General features: G+C 37.7%; 1 long non-coding RNA gene across 1 annotated transcript; it reads right to left on the bottom strand.

The window, feature by feature from the left end:
• Positions 1-1,444: 1,444 nt before the first annotated feature.
• Positions 1,445-11,435, bottom strand: LOC119490834. Its single transcript, XR_005207492.1, has 3 exons — positions 10,650-11,435; positions 2,144-2,335; positions 1,445-1,576 (listed from the first exon to the last, which is right to left on the bottom strand). It is a non-coding gene; the product is annotated as an uncharacterized LOC119490834 (long non-coding RNA).
• Positions 11,436-11,970: the final 535 nt, after the last annotated feature.

The following is an 11,970-nucleotide window of genomic DNA, read 5'->3' as shown; positions in this document are numbered from 1 at the left end:
TTTTAGTATTAATAAGTTCCGTCTTTGCACTTCCATAGATAGTGTTTCCTGTCTTAGCTGTGGCAGAGAGATACTAACACAAAGTGTGAAATTGGTACTAAAAAGACTGGAATAAATAAATAAATTGACTTGGAATAAACACTTTATTTGTCCAACTCAAACTGCTAAAGCTTCGCATTAGCTTCATATGAAAGTTAATTTCTGTTGCGAAATATGTCTAACCTTTTGAAGTGTTATCTTTAGTTAGTTCACTACACAGAGAGGAGGAGGGGGTGATCTAACGGATAGAGTTGAGGTTGAATAAGTCCGTAAACAAGCTGCATTCTGTTACACCGTGACCACTAAGAATTATCCTCTAGTCTCATTTACTGGCAGGTTTGTAGTATTTTCTTGTAACGTGTGAACAGACACGTCTGACACATGTTTGTTTGTACTTATTTAATCAATAAAACAATAGTGGAGCTTTAAGTTTTTGTCATACACAGTGAGTGTGTGTTAACCTTTTATACAGTCTATGGTGTTAACCAGTAGACAACACTAAGAGTCTCCAGCCATGCTAGCAGCTCTGTGAGGCTGTACTTAGGCACTGTGATGCTCTGAGCTAAATACTAACACCAGCATGCTAACATTAGCACTAACACAGAGTACAGCTGAGGCTGATGGGAATGTCTTTAGAGCTGTGGCAGAGAGATACTAACACAAAGAGGCAATTTGGTACTAAAAAGACTGGAATAAATAAATAAATTAAGTTGGAATACCCACTTGATTTGTCTAACTCAAACTGCTAAAGCCTCATTTTAGCTTCAGATTAACTTTAGAGTTAATTTTTGTATGAAACAAGGTCGATGATTTGTGTCCTCCATCACTTTCATTGAAATGACTTTAAGAGGGGATATTTTGGCAGCCAGTATGGAGGTGAGGAACAATTACAACGACCACCAGTGACACTTTAAATGTACAAACACTAAATACTGCTCCAGTCACCCTGCCACCTGGACACACACAAACACACATTCAGGAGTTTTTACCAAAACTGCAGCCACTGTTCATTTGTCCACAACTCCTAAACAAACAAGTTGAACGTGCTCTTAAATTCTTGGTAGATGGAGATTAATGTTTTATGATCACCAAGTTCAAACAGCTGTGAAATGTAATAAGAGGACATGAGACTACTATTAATAATATCATAGTCATTCTGTACAGGTTTTTGCTTATGAAGTGTGTTCACTTTGAAAAAGCCACAAAGGTGTCAGTATGATAAGGCTACTACATTTGTTTTCCTGTTATTGCACTGATAGCATGCTGACGTCTGCACCTCCACCACAGACCATTTTTCCACAGTCTTGCTTCTGAAGAATTTGGCTAGGTGCGTATCAGGGCAATGACGGATGAACTGCATCGCTACTTCAAGTCCAGTTTCATCAACTGAGCGACTCTTCCGATATAGACAGTCAAGAACATGCTCCATAGTTTTATTGAGCCGGAGCCAATAGTCAAACGGACTCTCACCAGTGCTGGGCAAAGTGGCGTAAAAGTCAAATAGGGGAGTTGATGAGGAGATGGCTTCACCAAAGTGCTGTTTGAGAATATCGAACATTGCGTCTGGGTTATTCTCAAGGTTGTAGGGACTGTTTCTCATCGACACTTTGACTATTTCCTTAGCTTTGTACATTTCATCTTCTAGGGTTTTCAGCAGTGCAGTGCAATGCATTTGAGCTTTAACATTTTTAGGCAAGTCATTTCACATTTCTGCATTTTCAGCAATGCTTTGCAATAAATTTCAGCTGTCAGCATTCCCACGCATTTTCAGCAGGAAATGCATTTTCTAGTTTCTCTGTGATATTTTGTAATACTACGGTGATCATGTGCCTCCCATTGGTTGTTGATACCATATAGGTGAGGCCACATCCGCTTTGTCTGTTTGTTTTTAAGCCCTGACGAAGACCTACAGTGGTCCAAACATGTTGGCTTTTTTAATGATTTAGCCACTACAATAAAGGCTTTTTAATATATTTCCTTCCTCCTTGCCACTTGTTTTAGTATTTTTGGAGTGCCTGGATTACCTTCCTGTCTATCCTATTATCAGGGTGTGTTCGAGGAGCTATAAAGTGTGTGTCTGTGAGACTACAAGAGGTTCCCTCACCTGCTGGTGGTGCTGCTCTCAGTGCAGTCAGAGCACCATCTGCTGGTCACATCACCTCTCCTACAGCCCTGTGTTGGAGCTGTGTTCAGTGGAGAGGCCGGGAGGGTGTGGTCAGCTGATGTTGTTGAGTTGAAAGATGAACAACAGTTTGTCTCAGGCAGCGGTTCACCTCCAAGGAGTCACAAGACAAATCTGAGAACAAGAGAGAAGGAAAAAACATTTCTTTATTCTTTCTGACTTGAAATACTGAATAGTTTCACCCAGGCTCTGAAATTAACTTTTTTCACTTCCTGCCACTGTTGCAGTCAAGTATTTTTATTTTGTCTGCCACTCAGAAATGTTATCTGCCACTTTTGAAATCTCTGTGCTAAATGAAGGAATACAGTTTTAGATCTGATGTTATTCAATGTTCGATATATTTTACACAAAAAACATTATATGCATGGTAAATATCAGAGTTTGCATTACACTGTAGCTTCTGGGGGAGCCCTATTGTTCTGAGGTGGGAGGGTACTGTACACAGTACTGTACTGTACTTTGCTATTGTCGTCTATAGTGGTTATTTGTATAAAAACACATAATTCAAATGATTATGATTATTTAAATATTTGCAATTAATTATATTAAACATCATAATTCCCTCTCTATTGTTTAGTTTATATTGCTGTGAAAACATCTCCTTCAAACACCTGGATTTATTCAAGATTCTTGCCAAAAGTTTAATTTAACGAGATTACATTTGAACTCATAGATATGGGACGTGGGACAAGGGATTACAAATGCTGTTCGATCCCTCATAAAGTGGGACACCTGGCCACCCTACATCCAGCCTGACAGTCAAGTTCAACATTGATTTAAAGGAAGCCATCATTTTAACAGGAGGGACACATGATTCCACCGGAAGCAGACTTCAACACAACACCTGCAGTGAGCAGCGTCAGTCTAAACGTTACGTCCACTAAAAGTGCTAGTTTTTACCACTGACAGGCTCAGATAGTTGTTATAAGTGTCTGACAACATTATGGAAAAGGACCCTACACAGAACATTTACCTTAACCTTTCTCTTGACCCGGTCTGGTTGTTATTGTGGCCCAGTCCCTAAAATCACCAGATGTATCTATTTGACTCCAACAAATGACTAACAGTCAATCAACTTTTAAATAAAGTTATAAGTCCTTTCTGAAGGTAGAAAGTAATGTTATATATATATATATATATAATATTGTATTAATATTATATATAATATTAATATTTATAAATAACCTATTAATTATTTATTAAAATATTTATTAATATTTATTCATATAATATTAATAAAGTACCTACCTACCTTTATCTGTTAACTGCCGGACAGACGGCAAACTGAGCTCCATCGCACTCAAGTGGAGAACAGAGTGAACTGCACTCTGCTATGTATACTTTATCTTACTAGAATATACATTTATCCAGGTATTCCTCTTAAAAGGTGCTACAGGAGATGCAAATACATTATTTATCTTTAATTAACAGTCATTTAATTTTCTGCAGTCACTTAATTGACCCTCTCACTGAGCTTTTATCCACGTTTCACTAAACAATTAATTTTATTAAAATGTTCAGTTTGGAAAAATGCATTTGATTTATGATAAAATACTGAAACATCATTTGGAGCATTATCTCTACATTAAACATATTCTTTTTAGAATACTGTGAACTTTTGCACATCCCCGAGTCAGGGTAAACCCAGAACACACTGGAGAGGTTAAATGTCTCGTCTGGCCTGGGAACACCTCGGGGTCCACCAGGAAGAGCTGGAAAACGTTGCTGGGGAGAGGGAAGTCTGGAATACCCTGCTGGCCTGCTGCCCGGCAACCAGGCCCCAGATAAGAGGAATAAAACTGAGGGATGGATGTTAGTGATCAGAGGATTTAAGCCTGTTCTCCTCTTGCTCCTACAGTTAAAGTGTGTTGGCCTACGTTGTGTTTTTGGATCCTGACCAATTGGATATTAAAGGTCCCATATCGTGCTCATTTTCAGGTTCATACTTGTATTTTGTGTTTCTAATAGAACATGTTTACATGCTGTAATGTTAAAAAAAAACACATTATTTTCCTCGTACTGTCTGCCTGAATATACCTGTATTCAACCTCTCTGTCTAAAACGCTCCATTTTAGTGCATTTCAATGGAATTGCAAAGGAATTGCGTCGCTAGGCAACAGTTTGGGTCCATGTTTACTTCCTGTCAGCTGATGTTATTTACATACACTGTACGCTGCAACAGGAAATAAACTGGGACACATTTAGAATGTTTACGTTTAAAATCATGTAATGATCTAAATATTGCATATTTGTGACATCACAAATGGACAGAAATCCTAACGGCTTGTTTCAAACCCACAATTTCTGAATACAGGCTGTGTGCATTTCTCCGTATATTGAGTGTTTTGATAGTTTAACGGTATTTATAAAGCACTTAAACCTGCTTTATAATATAAAAGACATGGCAATCTTACTTTTTACAATATGGGACCTTTAATGTTGACTGTTGTTGTGGCAAATAGAAAACTTGTTGGGTCTAGTTGCGTCTAGTTAGGGTGAGATGAGTAGCTTTAAATACTCAAACACAACATCTGTCTTTGTTGACAACTGCTGACATTGCAGAATATCTATATCTGTACTCCTCTCGGTCTGCTCCCCCGCCTTTACATGCTCGCAGTCTTCACCTGGCAACGGTTGTCATGCAGTTGATATCATCAGATGTGGTACTTTGACACAGACACATGGGGGCGGTGTCTAACTCTCACAGACACACAGAGACTCGGAGAGAGAGGCTGAATAGGCCTACTTCTCCAGGCATTTATCCTCCTTACACAATATCATTACCGTTTGACAGCAGTCACTCTTAGTTATATATTTCATTATGTTTTGGACAACATGTCCCATAACATGACTGTTGAGATAAAATAAAAGTTTGGGAGCTATAATCCAGTTGACTGATATCCTCTACTCTTTCCTCTACTGAATCTGCACCTGGCCTGAATATTAGGATTGTTAATGTGTGCACACACTTTCCTGTAACCTTTATTTAGTGCAATTAGAAAACTGTATTTCTTATAGCCTACACATGTGTGTCCTGTATACAAATAAATATAAAAAACAGCATGGAGTAATACTGAGTAATGTAATATAGTAACAGATAAAAATGATATTTGTCTATGGAAGCAAATAAGAGACATAAGTATTTGAATTTTAACTGAATTCATAGCGTTGAAATATTTAACTTTGAACAGTAAAAACTGGGAACCAAGTTTTATTGTTTATTTGAAACCTTTATTATAGAGACAATTGATTATTGATTGATTATAGACCAAGGTATAATAATAATTATATAACACTGACAACACTGCAAGATATAACAATTATAAATGCATAAAAGGCAACTCAAATTCCTTCACATATGATTGAAAACAAATCACATAATCATTTGATTTAAAATAAAACATCAGTACAATAACAAGATACAAAATAAGTGAAATAAAAACAGCTCAGGTGAAAGCAATGATAACAGATTAATTACTGAAATGTAAAAAAGAAAACAGTATTAAAAATGATATCACAAAACAGACCAGTCCCCTCCTATGGGTCAGGGTGCAGCTCAAAGCACTGATCCCTATAATCACATGTATCCACAACAAAACCAAGAAAAACAAACAAACATAACTATATATACAATATATATAATATTTTATATATTTTATAAAAAACTAAGGGGACATCTGCACCCTGTCATGATCATGATCAATGGTTGACTTCTAATCTTCAAAACCTTTTTAAAGATATTTCCTATTATTATTATTATTATTATTATTATTATTATTATTATTATTATCATCATGGGGTATTCATATATTTAGGTATTTATCTTATTTCCCATGTTTTATGGGATATGTTGTACTTTTTAACTACATTGTTATTGTTATTTCACTTAGCAATAATAATTAATAATAATAATATCGCATACACAGAGTTTATGTAGTTTCTTGTTTGTTGTTTCTGTAATCTCTCTTTGTCTCTCTCTTTTTCTTTTTTATGTTCCAGTTCAAATGTTTTATTTGGCTGAATGTCTAACATTCATTATTTTTAAATCAAGTATATAACACACTGTATTAAAGCCAATGAGAAATGAGTGAAGTGAAATGAACATCTGCATATTAACTCTCTGTCTCAGCTCAAAGCTGCTCTCCTCTCCTGGTCCTCTGGTTCACAGCGACTACAACAACACAGAGCATCACCAGCAGAACACTGAGCACTGAGCATCTCACTATGTAGAAGGTGGAGGGAAACCCAGAGGGCTCTCTGTACTTTAGAAGAGTTTTGGTTGTTGACACACACTGAATATCTAGATCAATACCTGCACACCAATACTCTCCTGTGTCTTCCAGTGAGACATTAGAGATAACCAGAGATGTGTTATCAGAATGTTCGCTCACTCTGCTCATCATTTTCAGATCAGTTCCTGTATTAAAGATTCTTCCGTCTGTTTGGTTCGACTTGATGAACCAAACGTTTCTCACACTCTCTCCCAAATCTCTGCATCTGAGAGTGATTTCTTCTCCCTCTGAGAAGAGCTCTACAGCAGGTGGGCCAAATTTGGGGCACACCAACAGAAGATACATTTGCAGTCTTTTAGAGGTTTCACAGCTGTACAAACCTGTGTGATTTAACATTAACAATGAAAACACCAGTGAGTAGTTTTGGTCCACCTCTTGTTCCACTAAAGACACATTGTGGTCGACTTGTCCTTTGACAGCATTGAAGAACACTATAGTCTTCTTCCAATGTGGGGGCTGGTCATCAATGAAATCAGTGACATTGCACGGCAGCACAGCCGTCTCCTCCACTGAGCCGTAGATTATCTGTAGTTCCAGTTTATACAGTACAGGGTGACTGCTGACACACTGCTGTTGGTTCATCACCAGACAGGTGTACCTTGTGTAGATTGTTGTTCTGAAGTCAGATACACGAAGAATTGATGTGTTTGTCACCACTTGGTATCTTCCTTTAACATTGTCCATCACTGATGTCGTATTGTCCCCAAAAACTCTTGTCCATATTTCTTGCTCATATCTAAACTCACGCTTGAGCCACTGGATATCCAGATTGTCAGCCGCTCCCAGACATGGCAGGTCCACTGATCCTTCGGTATCCACTCCAATAGGTTTTTCCTCATCTATTGAAATACAAATAATAATAGTGATGTTTTTCTCAGATGTCACTTTGCCCTCGGTCCAACACTCCTCTTGGTACGTGCCGGAGTCTGAGTGGGTCAGCTTGTTGATCGTGTAATTAGAAATGCTGCCAACTGAAAGTCGTCCTTTCAGGTCTTTAGGTACTGTGGAGTTCTGGGACCAGAGGTCAGAGGTGTTCCACAGGACAATCTTCTCCTCACCAACAAATCTGTAGATCAGGCAGGAGGAGTTGGCCTCCTTGGGGAGTTTGAAGGTGTAAGAGGCCGTTTCCTTTTGGATGATGATGAGTTCCTCTGCATGAATGTTGTTGATGAGCGCAAACAGCAGGAAGGAGAGCTCTGCGACTGCAGCCATTCTGCTCGGAGGTCTGCTTGTGAATGTTGCACAAACACCGACACAACTCCCCTCATAAGCTCTGTGTCAACCCTCATCAGCAGCATCTCATTTTTGATTGGATGAACATGACTTCTTTATCACTTTATCTCATCATCATTGGAAACTCTGAAGCAACAGGCTCTCTATCAACTAATCTATGTCCTTTGGACGTAACTAAAACCACTGAGGCTGTCGTGTCTTCAAACACTGATTATTGAGAGATATGGGGAAACCAGCAGCAAGAGGTGTGTGTGTGATGGGAGAGAGAAGAGCATAAATAAATATAATAAATATTTTAAAAATCTAAAAGTGGGGTAGTAAAGACTACGACTTTAGAGTGAATCTCTTTAGGTTTTCGTATTAAATGCCAAGTCTCAAGTTAATTTAAATGAAAAATGTCCACCTCTCTCGTTTCCTGTAACAACCAACATGACAACATGACCTCCGCTCCGCTTCCCTGTTGGGGTTCATTTCACAATAACGACCCGCTCGCTGTACATTATTCCTTACATATCTGTTTGATTGTATAATCTGTAGGTTTGTGAATGTATTTTTGTTTTGGTTAATTGACCTCTGAGCAATTCCAATGTAAGTGACAGAGGACCAAATCCACTGTCTTTGTTCTGTGCAAAAATACATCCAAAGTTCAACTGTTAAGTTGTTAAGTTGATATGATGCATCAACAGTCTGAGATATCAAGTTGGTATTTATTAAGTTAGATATTTTTTTCTGTCTTTGCACTTCCACAGATAGTGTTTCCTGTCTTAGCTGTGGCAGAGAGATACTAACACAAAGTGTGAAATTGGTACTAAAAAGACTGGAATGAATAAATAAATTGACTTGGAATAAACACTTTGTTTGTCTAACTCAAACTGCTAAAGGGACGTATCAGATATTAAACTGATAAGAACAGATACTACACTGCGGACTCCGTGAAGAGGACTCACTCTATGTAGATATGAAGGACTCATTAATGAAAACAACGATTCTTAGTGTCAGGTGATTATACACTAATGAAAACATAGTTGATGAATATTATATTCCATTTCTGCTAATAGATCCCCTGAAATGTTACACACTGTTCCTTTAAGTACATTAAGATGTACATGCAGGACTTTTACTTGTAATGGGGTATTTCTATAGTATTGCATCACTACTTTTACTCATGTAAATGATCTGAATACTTCCTCCTCCACCACTGGGTTTGGTTTGCAGATACTCAATATTAAAAGACTCTGATCAGGGTCAGGAGCACAAACAACAACAAAAACAGAACACTCAGGTCATCCTACTTGTATCTGTGACCTCTGGACCAGCGGCCCCCTGACCCCTAAGGGCCCCTGGGCCTGAACCCTGTCGACCTTGTTGGTGACACTTGAGTTTCTATAGATGGCGCTCTTTCCTTTATCCAATCACTCATAGGGCTAGCATGCTGCTCATGCTAATGACCATAGAGTTACACTAAAACTAGACTTTCCATACACTTTGAAACATATTCAGTCAGATCCCCAGAGCGGAGGTACGATACAAAAACTCCACTTTTAAATCAAATTAAATAAAAATCCAGAGAGAGAGGGGCACAGGACCGATCAGCAGAGTGTGAGTGTGTGTGTGTGTGTGTGCGACAGTTATATGAGCAGGTTGATGGACAGCTCAGCTGTCAGGTGGGCAGAGAAGCACCAGCAACTGACTGTTGGTGGGCGTGCAGGCAGGGGCCCGGCCATATAAGGTCACCGGTCCCCGGGGAAACTCCTCCAGGCCTCCGGGCTTCCTACAAACAACCCTCCAATACCTGCTGCTCACCACGTATTCACCCATACGGGTCAGGACTCAGGGTCAGGAGGTCAAATGACCGTGGTTTATGGGAAGTTTGAAAAAGTCACTCCCCAAATCAGAACAGCTTGAATGTGACACCGGCAGCAGCAAAACGCATTTTAGAGACCTAAACATATAAGTTAAGTGTACGCTATATTTAGAATATTCTCACCATTTTACTTTGCTGTCAGACAGCCCTTTCCAACAGGTAACTGAAGCCTTAGTCAAGATAAGATATACTTTTATTGATTTTTCCTGGACTGTGTCCAACTGCAGTTACAAAAACTAAATTAAAACAGCATCAACAACAATAATAAACAATTCCACATCAGACAGGGAAACAGTTTCACAGAAACAGACGCTTCAGCACATACACAGTCCACGTACATAATGGCACATACTATCACACACACCATGGCAGGTATTGCACCCAGGTAGTGCACCGTCTACCGTCTTTCCCATATTGCACAGACAATAGTCCAATATTGCACAGATGCAACATATTGCACTGTCCCAATTTAACATATTGCACTGTCCTTATGATAGTTTTATGTTATGAGTTGTTGAGGAGTTTAATAGACATCGGCAAGAATGAATGTTTGTAACGCTCTCCATCTATGTTCTCGTCAAAGCCACCAGACTCCATTGAAAAAACCTGTAATTTTACCTTGCAGAACAAAGGAGTCGCTGGTCTACCGCTGCCTCGATCGGATAGTTTATTTGTGTTATTGTGAGACTTTGGTGAATCCAAACTACCTAAATTCACACACTCTACATATGTAGCATTCAATGTTGTTCTGATTTAAATCAGAAATGATGAATCTAAATCATTGGGTTCCAACTTGACAGTTTTTTTTACAACAAACATGTTTTTGGTCTCAAGCCTCACTAACGAGCCACACACAGGGCTTTGTTGTACAGATACTCAATGAAACAGGTTGTCTGTCCTGTCCATGTACCCACAGGAGACAAGTGCTGCAGTCTTGCCACTGAAATGTCAGCAAAAACAGATGGGCCACCAGCTGATGACGGCAATAACACTCAGATATTCAAATAAACATTAATTCAAACTGTAAACGGTCACTCACATTTGTCATAAAACCCAGTGGAGGACTGCTGGTGGCAGAAACAAACTGCTCTTTAGACAAACTGAGTCAATAAGTCCTAATTACATGCAGCTGAGGCAGTGTGGCAAGGGAAGGGAGAGGAGGATTATGGGAAAGTGAGTTTTTAGGTGAGTAAATCCTTTCTACACATTCTCCCCTTGGCTCACCCAGAAACGTGAGATAAAAGTCAAGTACCTGGATGAGAAATCTGTGAATTTAGACACAGGTATGAATCCTTCGTAATACGACTCGACAGGAAATCTGAGAAGAAGAAGAACAAGAAGAAGAAGAACTACTCAGTACTACCACAATACCTAAACATGTTTTTTTTCTACAAAACCCAGACTTCTCCTAACAGCACTTTACCTGAAATATTACAAAGACTGTATGTCTAACATAATGATATAAATCAGGAATTAACTGATCAAAAGATGATGACCTTTCGACCATTTGACCTTGCATTAGTTCTCGGTGCTATGGACACATTTCAATACCAAAAAAAAATGTTTTGAGGTTTGATAATGTGTCTGCATTAAGTGCAAGTTTATTAATTTAAAGCTGAAGTAGTAGAAGATTAATTGTGCAACTTCATGTTATTTTCTATTTTTCATGACACGGGATTTAAGAATGATTTAAATTAATTATTATTAATTAATGTAATATTAAAACAATCCAATTTATTTTCCTGTGTGCATGTCACATGCCCCCAGAATAATAAATACACATTTTTTAAAAACAAATCAAAATAAAATCAAAACATAAATGAATAAAAATAATAAATAAAAAGTACAAAAAAAGAGCAGAATAATCACTTAAACCACATTATGGGCAAAATAATAATAATAATAATAATAATAATAATAATAATAATAATAATAATAATAATAATAATAATAATATATATAATACATATAATACATATATATTTTCAAATATACATGAACAATCAGCAAAAAAATATCATAAAATAAACATAAATACACATATTTTTTGTATCTCTGGGTGTATAAAATACAAAAATAATAGTAAAAAATTGCAAATATATGTTTTCTGTGGATGTACTATTTCATGAGTTGATTGCAATAAAAGTATAATTTGTTTTAAATGAATACAGGTTAAGAAATACAGTATATACAAATATAATGATATGAGACCTATCTACAAAGTTCTATAAAGAGATATATAAAGTGGTTCTGTGTGAACATAAACACTAAAGAGAAGAAACATTTGCTATTTGAAATACGAATGAAACTCCTTGCTGGGTCTCCACTGGGACTTGGATTCCTCACATAGTGTCATTAAA

This window comes from Sebastes umbrosus, chromosome 7 (genome assembly GCF_015220745.1).
Source record: "Sebastes umbrosus isolate fSebUmb1 chromosome 7, fSebUmb1.pri, whole genome shotgun sequence".
Lineage (NCBI taxonomy): Eukaryota > Metazoa > Chordata > Actinopteri > Perciformes > Sebastidae > Sebastes > Sebastes umbrosus.
The sequence above is the reverse complement of the archived record's forward strand: the minus strand, read 5'-3'. Positions and strand labels throughout refer to the sequence as shown.